This window comes from Stenella coeruleoalba (genome assembly GCF_951394435.1).
Source record: "Stenella coeruleoalba genome assembly, chromosome: 15".
NCBI lineage: Eukaryota > Metazoa > Chordata > Mammalia > Artiodactyla > Delphinidae > Stenella > Stenella coeruleoalba.
In genome coordinates, this window is record NC_137161.1 from 23,462,873 (window position 1) to 23,479,044 (window position 16,172).

Consider the following 16,172-nt stretch of genomic DNA (forward strand, 5'->3'; position numbering starts at 1 on the left):
ATATTCAGATATGTGTGTGTGTATATATATATATATATATATATTCTTTTTCATATTCTTTTCCATTATGGTTTATCACGGGATACTGAATATAGTTCCCCATGCTGTACAGTAAGACCTTGTTGTGTATCCATTCTATATATAATAGTTTGCAACTGCTAATCCCCAACCCCCAATCCATCTCTCCCCTACCCCCCATTCCCTTGGCAACCACAAGTCTGTTCTCTATGTCTGTGAGTCTGTTTATGTTTCATAAATAAGTTTATTTGTGCAGTATTTTAGATTCCACATAAAGGTGATATATGGTATTTGTCTTTCTCTTTCTGACTTACTTCACTTAGTATGATAATCTCTAGGTCCATCCATGTTGCTGCAAATGGCATTATTTCATTCTTTTTTATGGCTGAGTAGTATTCCATTGTATATGTATATCACATCTTCTTTATCCATTCATCTGTTGATGGACATTTAGGTCACTTCCATGACTTGGCTATTGTGAATAGTGCTATTGTGAACATTGGGGTACATGTATCCTTTTGAATTAGAGTTTTGTCTGGATATATGCCCAGGAGTGGAATTGCTGGATCATATGGCAACTCTATTTTTAGTTTTTGAGGAACCTCCATACTGTTGTCCATAGTGGCTTCACCAATTTACATTCCCACCAACAGCATAGGAGGGTTCCCTTTTCTCCACACCCTCTCCAGCATCTGTTATTTGTAGATTTTTTAAATGATGGCCATTCTGACTGGTGTGAGGTGGCACCTCATTGTAATTTTGATTTGCATTTCTCTAATAATAGTGATGTTTGAGCATTTTTTCATGTGCCTGTTGGCCATCTGTATGTCTTTTTTGGAGAAATGTCTATTTAGGTCTTCTGCCCATTGGGTTGTTTGTTGTTTTTTGTTGTTGAGTTGTATGGTCTGTTTATATATTTTGGAAAGTAAGCCCTTGTTGGTTGCATCATTTGCAAATATTTTCTCACTGTCTGTTGGTTGTCTTTTAATTTTGTTTATGGTTTCCTTTGCTGTACAAAAGCTTGTATGTTTGATTAGGTCCGATTTGTTTATTTTTGCTTTTATTTCTCTTTCCTTGGGAGACTGACCTAAGAAAACATTGGTACAATTTATGCCAGAGAATGTTTTGCCTATGTTCTCTTCTAGGAGTTTTATGTTGTCCTGTCTTATATTTAAGTCTTCAAGCCATTTTGAGTTTATTTTTGTGTGTGGTGTAACTTCATTGATTTACAAGGCATGATGATTTTTAAATAGGGGAAGGAGAGGGTCAGCTTTAGAGTGATCAGTTCTAGCTATTGTTTGTTTGCTTCCTCAATGATATTTGAAGTCCTATTTTATGCCAGGCTCTGTATGAGACCCTGGGGATCCACCCCTGTCATGTTTCTTGCCCTTTTGGGGCTTATGTTCTGGCGAGGGAGATAGATTATGCATCTTAAATGCATGAGAAAAATAATGATGATCTGTAGATATTGCTAAAGAAGATGTTATAGAAGCTAAGGGGTCAGGGGAGAACCAGCTTACATAAGGTGGTCAGGGAAGACTTCTCTGCAGAGACAGCATTTAAACTGAGACCCAGAGGATGGTAGCAAGCCAGCCATTCATGAGAGAATGAGTTGGAAGGGAAGACTGAAGACAGGAAGACTGTCTCAGTTGTCTGGACAAGAGTGGACTGTCTTGATCTAAGAGAGTGAGGAAGGGGGACATTGGCAGGACTTGGTGATTAGATGTTGGAGGAGAAGGCTGACACCAGCTCAAATACTTAGCTGATGTGAATGGGCACACAGTGGGGATCACTGGGGAGAGAGCAGGTTGAGAGGAGGGAAAAGTAAGGAAATCAGGCTGACACAGGCTCCAACATGGTGAACCCTGAAGACCTTATGCTAAGCGAAAAAAAGCCAGTCACAAAAGGACAAATGATTCCACTCATATGAGGTACTCAGAGTAGTCAAACTCATAGAGAGAAAGTAGAGTGGTGATTATCAGGGCTGGGAGAGGGAAATGGAAAGTTAGTGGGTTTTTTTTTTTTTTCAGGCAAGGCTTTATTGGGGCCCCTGCTGCAGCAGGGGGCAGTGACAACAAATAAGTTTCCCTTGCTGGCTCGCTCCCCGAAGCGGGGCGAGCTTGTTCCTTATATGGGGTGAGGGTAGGGGTGTGTCTAGGGGTCGGGCCGGAGGGGCGGCTTAGGTGTTTTGCCCACCCCTTAGGTGGTGTGGTGTGCAGGAGGCATGCGCAGAACGCTGCTTTTGCTCCCGACCCCCTTGCTTTTGCTCCAGGCTCTTCAAAAGTGGCAGTTGGGCTTTTTGGTCTCTTTGTGTTTAACGGATACAGAGTGTCAGTTTTGCCATGAAGAAAGTTCCGGAGTGGGCGGTAGTGATGGCTGCTGAGCCTGCGCTCTAGAGCCCGTGCTCCGCAATAAGAAAAGCCACCGCAATGAGAAGCCCGCGCACCAGAACGAAGAGTAGCCCCCGCTTGCGGCAACTAGGCAAAGCTCACGTGCAGCAACAAAGACCCAAGGCAGCCAAAAAAAAAAAAAAACAAAAAGTGAATGTCATACTGAACTGTACACTTAACAGTGGTTGAGATGGTAAATTTTACGTTATGTGTATTTTAACACAATTTAAAAAAGAGAGAGAGACCAGAAAATAAAAGTCAGGTTGGACTTTTGAGTCTGATGTGGCCTGTGGGGCATCCACAGGGGAGAGATGTCCAGGAGGCAGGTGGCCAGATGGATCTGGGGTTGGGGGGGAGGTCAGGGCTGGAGATGGACTTTGGTCCGTCCATCCAGTGGCAGCTGTGGGAGCAGATGATCTCAACTCCAGATTCACCTCTGTAACCCAGTTCTCTGCCTGCAGCCCCAGCAATCCCTCCTGGATGTGCTGGTCTGGAAGCTCAGTGGGCGGCGCCATGTGGCCTGGGCCCGGATCCCGCCCAGGATGTGCTGTTCTCTGTGGTGGAGGAGGAACGGGGCCGGGACTGTGGGAAGAGCCAGAATCTGCTGCTCACAGTGAGGGGTCCCGGGGGCGAGGGTGCTGGGACTAGAATGGGCTGAGGCTCATAGGGCAGCACAGACATTGGGGTGGAGCGCAACAGAGGTCCCCAAACTATTTATTTATTTGTTTATAATGTTTGGCCACGCCATGCTGCATGCGGGATCTTAGTTCCCTGACCAGGGATTGAACCCGTGCCCTCAGCAGTGAAAGTGTGGAGTCCTAACCACTGGACTGCCAGAGAATTCCCTCCAAACTATTTTTTTAAATTAAGTTTCCGGTCAAAAAGTTTTTAAATTTTATTCAATTAAAAAATGTTTTAATTAAAATTTTTTTAACTTTTAAAATTGTTTTAAAATTATTATTTTTTAAAGTGTACCAAACTCTTTTTAATTATCCAAAGTGCCAAAAGGAGATTGTGCCTTTACCCAGGTGAGCTTTGACGTGAGATAAACCCCAAATATTGTCATCTCTGGGCCTGAACTGGCCCTTTTGCTGACTAGGCTCTGACAGATGAGCAGGGCTATGAAAATGGGAGTGTGACTAATTAGTTCCTTATAAGTACAGCTGATTTGGAGGCAAAAGATTTGTAAATGAGGTGTCCCTGGGAGAGACACCAGCAGGGTTCCCTAGTGGTGAGAAGCTGTGACCACAGGGGTAAGGGACGGGGAATCTAAATGTGCTGGGGATGAGGGGACAGATGGGTGAGGGTGGGGTAGGGGAGAGCAAGCTCAGAGCATAGTTTTGGGGTCTGGGGTCTGGGCTATAGGACGTGACAGTGTTGGGGCAGGAGGGATAGGGAATGAGAGGGAGTTTAAGGGTGATGGGGCATTGGATAGAGGGCATGAGGAGGGTGGGGTACAAGGAGTACTCTTTGGATTAAGGATCTGGTGATGCAGAGAGTAGGGGCCTGCCTTGGAGGAGCAAGATGGTTGGCCTAGCTGGGGTAATAAGAGGTGGTCCCTAACATGCTTCCTCCCCGCAGCAGGCACCTGGGGAAGCCGCTGGCGAGGTCCCTGCCGAGCTGGAGCTCTTCCTGGGGCTGGAGCTGGGCAAGCAAGCCAAGGCCTGCACCTCAGAGCTCCCCCCGGACCTGCTGCCTGAGCCCTCGGCTGGGCTGCCCCTCAGCCTGGACCGGGACTGGGAGTGCGGGGCGTGGGGCAGGCGGGGCCAGTTCTCTATTTGCCTGAGGTGTGGGGCTAGATGCTCAGCTGGGGGTTCGGATAAGAGGGGTCTGGGGTCAGGGACTCCAGTGGTCCCTGAGCTAACATGACCCCTTCCTTCTCTCCACCCCAGACTTCAGCTACTTCCAGCTCCGGGCTCTCTTGTACCAGGCCCGACGTATGCTAGCAGCAGATGACAGTGGGCTCTCGGACCCCTTTGCTCGAGTCCTCATCTCTACCCAGTGCCAGACCACAGGGGTGAGGGCTGGGCTGGGCTGCTGCTGGAGGGGCACTGGGAGACAAGGCGGGGTGGAGGCTGAGCTTTTTCCAAGACCCTAAGTCTCTCTTCCTGCCTTGGATTTTCAGGACAGGATACTGGATCAGACTGCTCTGATTTAGGGGGTGGCGTAGAACGAGAGGGTCTTAGGGGTGAGGAGTTCTTCTGACAACTGCTGTTGGCTCCTTCCCTGCATGGCCCTCAAGGTCCTGGAGCAGACGCTGAGCCCTCTGTAGGATGAACTCGTGGTGTTTGATCAGTTATTCGTGGACTGAGGGAGCACCTGCAGGAGGAGACCCCACTAGTGATTGTCAATGTCTGTGACCATAATAAGTTTGTGAGTGCGGCCTGGGCTCCACCTGGGTTCCCACCCCCAAGGATCCCCTCTTCTTGTCTTGATGTGCCCTCCCCTGGTTCCTGAGCCTCTTCTACTTTTGTCTTCACTGCCCTGCTCCCCGAAGGGCCCCTCTGTGTTCCTGGGAAGGACGCTGGCCGCCCTGAGGGTAAAGCTGATGGAGGACCCTTACCAGCATCCTGAGTTGCAGTTCTTCCCCCTGAGGAAGGGGCCCCGGGCAGCCGGGGAGCTCATCGCCACCTTTGAACTCATTGAACTGGACTACAGTAGTTGACTTGAGGTCAGAGTGCTGTGGACTAGCTGGACACACCGTGGATCGCTTCTGCTATTTGTTTAGGTCATCCAGCTCCAGGGATGTGGGCATGTCCCAGGGTTACCCCTCCAACTCCCTTACCCCCAGAGAATGCAGGCTGCAGGTCTGTCCTGGGACCGCCTCATTGGACCTCCTGACTCCAGGTAACACTTGAAGAAGACCTACACTAGCTTCACCTTGCCAGGCCTCCAACCCCAGAGAACCCAAGCCCAGGTTGACCCTCATGCCTCAGACACCCATCCTCCTTCCTGTACATGGCTGTTTCCTGAGACACCCCCCTCCCATCAATCCAGCCTTGCCAGGTTCCTCTGGTTTTATATTTCACCAGCAGTCCTCCATTTCTTTTCCCCGAGCCCAGGCTTTCCCTCCTTTGGCCTGATTCCTCTTTGACCTCTGATCTCTTGCTCCCTTCAGCCCTCAGTGCCTAGTGATGTGGAGCCCCAGGACCTGACCGCCCTGGTTGAGCCCCTCTCCGGACGCCTATCCCTGCCACCGCATGTGCGCCCACTGCTTAGGGAGTTCCATGTTGAGGTAGCACCAGGCACTCACATCCTCCTCCCTTCCCTACACCTGGGTGTCCTTCAGTCAGGTACAGGCCCCTGAATCTCCCACTTCCCAACCCCAGGTACTGTTCTGGGGTCTGAGGGGCCTTGGCCGTGTGCATCTGTTTGAGGTGGAGCAGCCCCAGGTTGTGCTGGAGGTGGCCGGTCGGCGAGTGGAGTCCGAGGTCCTGACCAGTTACCGTGAGAACCCCAATTTCACTGAGCTCGTCAGGCATCTGACAGTGGTGAGGACATGGGCTGGAGGCCGGAAGTCTGGGCTGAGAAATGAAAGAGGGCAGTGGGATGGTGAATTCCCGGCTGGTTATATTACATTAACCCAGGGGTCACCAAATTTTCTATAAAGCGCCAAATAGTAAATATTTTAGGCTTTGTGGGCCATGCAGTCTCAGTTGCAGTTACTCAACTCTGCCATCATAGCATGTAATCATCCATAGGCGACAAGGAAATGAATGAGTATGGCAGTTCCAATAAAACTTTATTTACAAAAACTGACAGCAGGCCAGATTTGGTTTACAGGCAATAATTGGCTGACCCCTGGATTAATTCATGAACTGGTTGTGCTCTGTTGGCTCTGTTGATTGAGTGGATTAGCCAAAAGTCATGAAGTGTGAGTCCAAAGGAATCTGAGACACCAGGGGCCATGAAGACAAATACATTCTTTGTTTAATTTGTAATTACTGTACTCTAGTATGGGCTTTGGAGTCAAATTCTGGCAATGTCACTTAGGAGCCTGTCAAATCACTTGTCTGATTTGAGCTTTAGTTTTTCTGTTTGTTTGTTTAAAAAAGGGACGAAAGGGTGCTATAAGGAGCCAATGAAAGAAAGGATCTTGGTGAAAGGGCTTTGTAATCTGAAGAGTGCTGTGCGGGGGGCAAGGCGGGGACTGGGACAAAGCACAGTGGTTCCCGACTGCAAGGGGGAGCACAGCAACAGCAACAACAAAACGCAACACTATTTCATGTCTCTGTTTCACATGCAGCAGTTTTCAGTTTGAAAACTTCATTGTGCTATAAGATGATGAAACTGAAAGCACTTTGCTCGCTGAACTTCTAGGGGGTGTTCCTCTCATTTCCCATTTCATAGTGCAAGTTGAGGAAAACACCCTTCTCTCCACTGTGCACCTGAAAAGAATGTGAATGCTTCGTTGTTGGGTGGAATGTTCTATATCAGATACCAGTCAGGTCAAGTTGGGTTGATAGTATTATTCAAGCTTTCCTAAAAAAAGCCTCCTTGGGAATTTTATGCCTAGTTGTTCTATCCATTATTGAGAATATGGTATTGAAGTTTCCAACTTTTGTTGAATTGTTTCTCCCTTTATTTTTTTGTCTTTTATTTTTATTTTTTTTTGCGGTACGCGGGCCTCTCACTGTTGTGGCCTCTCCCGTTGTGGAGCACAGGCTCAGCGGCCATGGCTCACGGGCCCAGCCGCTCCGCGGCATGTGGGATCTTCCCGGACCGGGGTACGAACCCGTGTCCCTTGCATCAGCAGGCGGACTCTCAACCACTGCGCCACCAGGGAAGCCCTATTTTTTGGTCTTTTTTTACTTGTATTTTCAGTTTTTGTTGTTAGGTGCATATATATTTATAATTGTTATAACTTCCTATGAATCGATCTGTTTATCATTACAAAATGTCCTTGTTTGTCTCTAGTTTGTCTCTCTTTTTTGTCTTAAAGACTATTTGTCTGATAATATAGCTACTCTAGTTCTCTATGGTTAGTATTTGCATGGCATATGTTTCCCCATCCTTTTACCTTCAACCTATATGTATCTCACGAAAGAGCATCTCTTAAACAGCATGTAGTTGCGTCTTTTTTTTTAATCCGTTTGACAATCTCTGTCTTTGAACTGTTTAATACAGTCACATTTGATGTTATTATTGATATGGTTGGATTTACATTTGCCTCTTTGCTATTTGTTTTCTATAAGTCTCATATTTTTCGTTCTTCCTTTACTGCCTTCTTTTGTATTACATAGATATTTGTTAGTATACTGCTTTAATTCCTTAGTTGATATTTACTTAGTAGCTGCTCTAGGGATTACAGTATGCATACTGATTTTTCACAATCTATTTCAGATTAATACTCATTTAGTACCAGTAAAATAGAAATACTTTTCTCCGTTATAACTCCATTCATTCCTCCCCCCTTTTGTGCTGTAACTGTCACATATATGTAAAATAAAGCCAACAATACAGTATTATAACTGTTGTTCCTGCCCCCTGCTTAGGATCCATTGATAGATATAGAATTTCTGGATTAAAGAGCATACGTAGTTTTATGGTTCTAAATCTATATTAGCAAACTGAGCATTGGTCCTTTACATAATGATAATAACAACAACAACCTCATATTTCTGATAGCGCTTTGTAGGTTCCAAAGAATTTTTGTACTCTTATATCATTTGATACAAGAGTCTTTCCAGTCCAGGATTGTGTCCCCTTTTTAGCTGGGAAATGGGTTCAGAAAGCAATGACTCACCAGAGATGACTCAGTGAGGCTGTGGGCTTTGAATGCGTATTTAGCTACACCGTTTTCTCATCTATCTCTGCTGCTGCCTCTCCTCCCTCCACAGTCTGCAGAGACACAGGTCCTCTCTCCCTACCCCCAGGACTTGCCAGAGCAGCCTTATCTGCAGCCCCCCTCAGCATCCTGGTGATTGAGCGCTGGGCCTTTGGCCGCACAGTGCTCGTGGGTTCCCACATTGTCCCCCATATGCTGAGAGTCACACTCTGGAGTCAGGAGGATCCCCCTGAGGGGGAAGGAGAGGAGGAGACAGGGGACCTGGTGCCCAAGGTACCTCAAGGTAGGGGGCTTTCCCCTTAGGGGCCACCAGACAGAAGTCCATCTGGTTCCTGGCTGAGATGGCTCCAGGGGACCCTCCAGTGGAGCACTGAGTCTGGCTTCTACTTACCTGACCTCCTGGTGTCTTTTATCCCCTCTCAGAACAGAGGTCCCGGGATCCCTTCTTGGCTGAAGTGGGGATACTCAGGTGGCTCCTAAAGGTGATGGAGTATGGGGGATGGGTGGAGAAGGGACTGGCGGGGCTTGGGGTGGTGCTAGGTTAGAGGTGCTGAGTTCTTGCTCCCTCAGGCTCCTCTGAAGAAGCTCCCTCTGGGAGGCCTCCTGAATCAAGGCCCAGAGCTGGAGGAGGACATCCCAGATCCTGAAGAGCTCGACTGGTGGTCCAAGTACTATGCATCTCTGCAGGAGCTCCAGGGGCAGGTGGGAGCAGAGCAGGCTTCTGCGGGTTGAGGGGCTGGAGACAGAGGAGGGTAAATGGTAAGAAGAAGGATCTCATCAAACATGGAGCTCTACAGTTTTTCAGAACTCTTTGTTACAGCCATCTTTTCTCATCTTCACAACAATTTGAGAAGCTGGGGATTATTTACTCCATTATCTAGAGCTGTCTTGTCCAACAGAAATATCGTGTGAGCCACATATGTCATTTTAACTTTTGTAGTAGCCACATTAAAAAAAAGTAAAAGGAAACAGATGAAAATGATTTTAATAATATATTTTATTTAACCTAGTATATCTATAGTATCATTTCAAGAAGTAACCATTATAAACAATTAATAGTGAGATTTTTTTAATTAATAGATTTATTTTATTTATTTATTTATGGCTGTGTTGGGTCTTTGTTGCTGTGCGTGGGCTTTCTCTAGTTGTGGTGAGTGGGGGCTATTCTTTGTTGCGGTACGAGGGCTTCTCATTGCGGTGGCTTCTCTTGCTGTGCAGCATAGGCTCTAGAGCGCAGGCTCAGTAGTTGTGGTGCACAGGCTTAGTTGCTCCGCGGCATGTGGGGTCTTCCCGGACCAGGACTCGAACCCGTGTCCCCTGCATTGGCAGGTGAATTCTTAACCACTGTGCCCCCAGGGAAAGCTCAATAATGAGATATTTTATAATCTTATTTTATACTAGTCTTTAAAATCTGGTGTGTAGTTTATGCTTCCAGCACATCTCAGTTTGGACCAGATGCATTTCAAGTGCTCAACAGCCACATGTACCTGGTGGTTACATATCAGGACTATATGATAAACTAAGGCTTTGAAAATGCAAGTGGCTTACCCAGCTGGAACTTGAGCTAAAGTTTTCCAACTCCCTATCCTGGAAAAGGGGTAGATTAAGGAGGCAAAGGGTAGGGAAGAATCTTTGACCTGCGCTTTGATTTCAGACCAACTTTGATGAGGATGAAATGGATGATGTTGGGGATTCAGGTAAGAGATTGGCTTTCTTGTTTTTCCTCTTTGTGTCTCCCTCCCTCCCCCACACCAGTATTTCTAACGGGGCATTTCTGCTGTTCCCAGATGGGGGCAATCTCCTTTCTGTGGATGGGGAAGCCCAAGACCAGGGTAAGGCTGAAGTCAAAGGCTCTGTGTCCCAGAAAAAAGCAATCGCCACTCTGAAGGTGACTGGGTGTTGCAAGAGGGGATTCTGCTCGGATTCTGGACGAGCTGTCACTGAGGCCCTCGCCTTTCAGATTTACAACAGCTCCCTGGAAGAAGAGTTTAACCACTTTGAAGACTGGCTGAATGTGTTTCCCCTGTATCGAGGGCAAGGAGGTCAGGATGGAGATGGAGAGGAAGAAGGGTCTGGAAACCTTGTGGGCAAGTTCAAGGTATGTTTCGGGAAGGAATGGGGGACCAGGGAGCACAAGTGGGGATGCAGGAAGAAGACTGTCTTACCAGTGTTTTTTCTGCTCCATATCCCCCCATCCCACTCAGGGCTCCTACCTCATTTACCCTGAATCAGAGGCAGTGTCCTTCTCTGATCCCCAGATCTCCAGGGGGATCCCACACAGAATCGGCCCATCAAGCTCCTAGTCAGAGTATATGTTGTAAAGGTGAGCAGCCATTGGCCTGGCACGCCTCTAACTCCAGCAAAGGTAATGTACACAAAACCTACAGACTGAAGGGATCAGAGTCCAGCTTTTTCATTTTTCAGATGGGAAATCTTAGGCACAAACTTAAGAGACTTCACAGGGTTACACATCCTGCTCACGGCAGAACCTGAATTTAGAGCTTAGATCCCCTAATTCCTTATTTGTAGTTCTAGTCTCATAGAATGGGGAGTATAATTCCAGGAAGAGCACAACTCTAAAGCTTTGTGATGGCCTGTCATCAAATACCTTTGTACAGGTCCTCCCATTGCTGCAGTTTTCATACAGTGCTCAACAGGGCCCTGCAGTTTCCTTAAAGGCATCTCAGGGAGTGAGAGGGGAATGAGTGGGTTGCTACCCCTTCACTCCCGGCACAGAGCAGATGCTGTACTTTTATCTAGTTTAAATATAGGCATTCTGACTAAGACGTAATTTCAAGAAACATTCTGTGGCACTCTTCTACCATAATGTAAGCATCCTAGTGCATACATCAGAGAGTAGACATCATCTGGACCTTCTACTTCTAGCAACATTGCAGACCAGATGGTCTGAAATAAATTCTTGATATAATAGATCTAGAAATGCTAGATAAACAATCTTTTAAACAAATGCTAAGCTCATAAGAAAGGGAATTCCCAATGGGCCAAAATGAGAAAACAGCAGGAATCCCTGAACAAGCCCTGAAGTCAGATTCTCTTGAGAGGATTTGTCCATACCTGGACCCCAAGTCTTAGGTTCTAATATCTAATAGCCTATACAAGGTGGGAGACACAACCAAGACCCTTGCTCAAAGCAGCACCCAGGAAGGGCTCTACTCTCAGTGAAAGGTGGGCAAGAGGAAGCCCACCCACTGGGAAAGAAGCCTGTAAGGTAAATGGTCTATCTCAGCCTCTGTTCCAATTGGGGGAAATAGAAAAAATGTCTTCCCTGAGGATTTACTATTAGAGTTTTGCCCTCACATTGATTTAAGACTTGAATTTTTATTATCTGCTTAGTCCACAAAACTCAAAGTTGAGAGACTGGCTTAAAGTAGTCCCAAATCAGGCTTCACAGACTTCCCTAGATTTAGATAACCAAATTTGGGTTCACAGTCCCAAATTATAAAATATATAAGAAAACAATCTCAGGAAAATTTGTCAGAAAGACACAACACAAAAGAGAATTAGATCTCTAAGGGCTTTGGATGTTAGAATTTTCAAATATTAGAAATATAAAACAGCTTAAAATTACTTCACGGTTTAAAACAGTTTAAAATGATTTCACACGCAGAGAACAAAAGGCTATAAAAATTGGGCAGATTTGAAAATAATAAAATAAAATTTCTAAAGATGGAAGACCATTAAAAATCAAATCTTATTAAATGCCCATACATAGCAGAAGGGTTGAATAAACTGTGCTATGTCCGTACAACAGAGTACTATGCAGCTGTAAAATAAAATGAAGAAGATTTCTGTCAACTGATACGAAGTGTTTTTAGATTCCACATATAAGTGATATCATATGGTATCTGTCTTTCTCTTTCTGACTTATTTCACTTAGTATGATAATCTCTAGGTCCATCCATGTTGCTGCAAATAGCATTATTTCATTTTTTTATGGCTGAGTATTATTCCATTGTATATATGTACCACATCTTCTTTAACCATTCATCTGTCGATGGGCATTTAGGTGGCTTCCATGTCTTGGCTATCATGAGTAGTGCTGCTATGAACATAGGGGTGCATGTATCTTTTTTTGGTTATATTTTATTTATTTATTTACTTGTTATTATTTTTTTGGCTGCACTGTGCGACATGCAGGATCTTATTTCCCTGACCAGGGATCGAACCTGTACCCCCTACAGTGGAAGCGCAGAGTCCTAACCACCGGACCACCAGGGAATTCCCTGTATCTTTTTTTTAAATTTTTATTTATTTTATTTTTTGCTGCATTGGGTCTTCGTTGCTGCGCGTGGGCTTTCTCTAGTTGTGGCAAGTGGGGGCTAATCTTTGTTGTGGTGCACAGGATTCTCATTGTGGTGGCTTCTCTTGTTGTCGAGCACAGGCTCTAGGTGTACAGGCTCAGTAGTTGTGGCACATGGGCTTAGTTGCTCCACAGCATGTGGGATCTTCCCGGACCAGAGCTTGAACCCGTGTCCCCTGCATTGGCAGGCAGATTCTTAACCACTGTGCCACCAGGGAAGCCCTCCCTGTATGTTTCTGAATTATAGTTTTTTCAGGATATATGCCCAGGAGTGGGATTGCTGGATCATATGGCAACTCTATTTTTAGTGTTTTGAGGAATCTTCATACTGTTAAAAACACCTTTTAGGACTTCCATGGTGGCACAGTGGTTAAGAATCCACCTGCCAATGCAGGGGAGACGGGTTTGAGCCCTGGTCCGGGAAGATCCCACATGCCGCAGAGCAGCTAAGCCTGTGCGCCACAACTACTGAGCTCATATGCCACAACTACTGAAGCCCACGTGCCTAGAGCCCGTGCTCTGCCACAAGAGAAGCCACCACAATGAGAAGCCCACGCACCACAACGAAGAGTAGCTCCTGCTTGCTGCAACTAGAGAAAGTCCGTGCACAGCAATGAAGACCCAATGCAGCCAAAAATAAAATATAAATAAGTAAATAAATTTTTTTTTTCATTTTAACATCTTTATTGGAGTATAATTGCTTTACAATGGTATGTTAGTTTCAGCTTCACAACAAAATGAATCAGTTACTGTATACATATGTTCCCATATCTCTTCCCGCTTGTGTCTCCCTCCCTTCCACCCTCCCTATCCCAGCCCTCCAGGCGGTCACAAAGCACCGAGCTGATCTCCCTGTGCTATGCGGCTGCTTCCCGCTAGCTATCTACCTTACGTTTGGTAGTGTATATATGTCCATGCCTCTCTCTCGCTTTGTCACAGTTTACCCTTCCCCCTCCCCATATCCTCAAGTCCAGTCTCTAGTAAGTCTGTGTCTTTATTCCTGTTTCACCCCTAGGTTCTTCATGACATTTTTTTCCCCTTAAATTCCATATATGTGTGTTAGCATACGGTATTTGTCTCTCTCTTTCTGACTTACTTCACTCTGTATGACAGACTCTAGGTCTATCCACCTCATTACAAATAGCTCAATTTCGTTTCTTTTTATGGCTGAGTAATATTCCATTGTATATATGTGCCACATCTTCTTTATCCATTCATCCAATGATGGACACTTAGGTTGCTTCCATCTCTGGGCTATTGTAAATAGAGCTGCAATGAACATTTTGGTACATGATTCTTTTTGAATTATGGTTTTCTCAGGGTATATGCCTAGTAGTGGGATTGCTGGGTCATATGGTAGTTCTATTTGTAGTTTTTTTTTTAAATTTTTTTTGCGGTACGCGGGCCTCTCACTGCTGTGGTCTCTCCCGTTGCGGAGCACAGGCTCCGGACGCGCAGGCTGAGCGGCCATGGCTCACGGGCCCAGCCGCTCCGCGGCATGTGGGATCTTCCCAGACCGGGGCACAAACTCGTGTCCCCTGCATCGGCAGTCGGACTCTTAACCACTGCACCACCAGGGAAGCCCTATTTGTAGTTTTTTAATAAACCTCCATACTGTTCTCCACAGTGGCTGTATCTATTTACATTCCCACCAACAGTGTAAGAGGGTTCCCTTTTCTCCACACCCTCTCCAGCATTTATTGTTTCTAGATTTTTTGATGATGGCCATTCTGACTGGTGTGAGATGATATCTCATTGTAGTTTTGATTTGCATTTCTCTAATGATTAGTGATGTTGAGCATTGTTTCATGTGTTTGTTGGCACTCTGTATATCTTCTTTGGAGAAATGTCAATTTAGGTCTTCTGCCCATTTTTGGATTGGGTTGTTTGTTTTTTTGTTATTAAGCTGCATGAGCTACTTATAAATTTTGGAGATTAATCCTTTGTCAGTTGCTTCATTTGCAAATATTTTCTCCCATTCTGAGGGTTGTCTTTTGGTCTTGTTTATGGTTTCCTTTGCTGTGCAAAAGCTTTTAAGTTTCATTAGGTCCCATTTGTTTATTTTTGTTTTTATTTCCATTTCTCTAGGAGGTGGGTCAAAAAGGACCTTGCTGTGATTTATCTCACAGAGTGTCCTGCCTATCTTTTCCTCTAAGAGTTTGATAGTTTCTGGCCTTACATTTAGGTCTTTAATCCATTTTGAGCTTATTTTTGTGTATGGTGTTAGGGAGTGATCTAGTCTCATACTTTTACATGTAGCTGTCCAGTTTTCCCAGCACCACTTATTGAAGAGGCTGTCCTTTCTCCACTGTACATTTCTGCCTCCTTTATCAAAGATAAGGTGACCATATGTGCGTGGATTTATCTCTGGGCTTTCTATCCTGTTCCATTGATCTATATTTCTGTTTTTGTGCCAGTACCATACTTTCTTGATTACTGTAGCTTTGTAGTACAGTCTGAAGTCAGGAAGCCTGATTCCTCCAGCTCTGTTTTTCGTTCTCAAGATTGCTTTGGCTATTTGGGGTCTTTTGTGTTTCCATACAAATTGTGAAATTTTTTCTTCTAGTTCTGTGAAAAATGCCAGTGGTAGTTTGATAGGGATTGCATTGAATCTGTAGACTGCTTTGGGTAGTATAGTCATTTTCACAATGTTGATTCTTCCAATCCAAGAACATGGTATATCTCTCCATCTATTTGTATCATATTTAATTTCTTTCATCAGTGTCTTATAATTTTCTGCATACAGGTCTTTTGTCTCCTTAGGTAGGTTTATTCCTAGATATTTTATTCTGTTGCAATGGTAAATGGGAGTGTTTTCTTTTTTCTTTTTTTTTTTTTTTTGCGGTACATGGGCCTCTCACTGTTGTGGCCTCTCCTGTTGCAGAGCACATGCTCCGGACGCGCAGGCTCAGCAGCCATGGCTCACGGGCCCAGCCTCTCCGCGGCATGTGGGATCTTCCCGGACCGGGGCACGAACCCGTGTCTCCTGCATCGGCAGGCGGACTGTCAACCACTGCGCCACCAGGGAAGCCCTGGGAGTGTTTTCTTGATTTCACTTTCAGATTTTTCATCCTTAGTGTATAGGAATGCCAAAGATTTCTGTGCATTAATTTTGTATCCTGCTACTTTACCAAATTCATTGATTAGCTCTAGTAGTTTTCTGGTAGCATATTTAGGATTCTCAATGTATAGTATCATGTCATCTGCAAATAGTGACAGCTTTACTTCTTCTTTTCCGATTTGGATTCCTTTTATTTCCTTTTTTTCTCTGATTGCTGTGGCTAAAACTTCCCAAACTATGTTGAATAAGAGTGGTGAGAGTGGGCAACCTTGTCTTGTTCCTGATCTTAGAGGAAATGCTTTCAGTTTTTCACCATTGAGGACAATGTTGGCTGTGGGTTTGTCATATATGGCCTTTATTATGTTGAGGAAAGTTCCCTCTATGCCTACTTTCTGCAGGGTTTTTATCATAAATTGGTGTTGAATTTTGTCAAAAGCTTTCTCTGCATCTCTTGAGATGATCATATGGTTTTTCTCCTTCTTTGTTAACATGGTGTATCACATTGATTGATTTGCGTATATTGAAGAATCCTTGCATTCCTGGAATAAACCCCACTTGATCATGGTGTATGATCCGTTTAATGTGCTGTTGGAT

The 16,172-nt window shown here is 45.2% G+C and overlaps 1 pseudogene across 1 annotated transcript in view; it reads left to right on the forward strand.

The window, feature by feature from the left end:
- LOC307198033 (fer-1-like protein 4) overlaps positions 1 to 16,172 on the forward strand; it is a 48,044-nt pseudogene that overhangs the window by 19,132 nt on the left and 12,740 nt on the right. The window contains exons 18-30 of the transcript in view: positions 2,870 to 3,021; positions 3,993 to 4,150; positions 4,308 to 4,425; positions 4,651 to 4,781; positions 4,906 to 5,079; positions 5,527 to 5,643; positions 5,738 to 5,899; positions 8,285 to 8,479; positions 8,620 to 8,898; positions 9,851 to 9,893; positions 9,984 to 10,084; positions 10,157 to 10,294; positions 10,401 to 10,519. The product of the transcript in view is annotated as a fer-1-like protein 4 (transcript). The remainder of the gene's footprint in view (positions 1 to 2,869; positions 3,022 to 3,992; positions 4,151 to 4,307; positions 4,426 to 4,650; positions 4,782 to 4,905; positions 5,080 to 5,526; positions 5,644 to 5,737; positions 5,900 to 8,284; positions 8,480 to 8,619; positions 8,899 to 9,850; positions 9,894 to 9,983; positions 10,085 to 10,156; positions 10,295 to 10,400; positions 10,520 to 16,172) is intronic.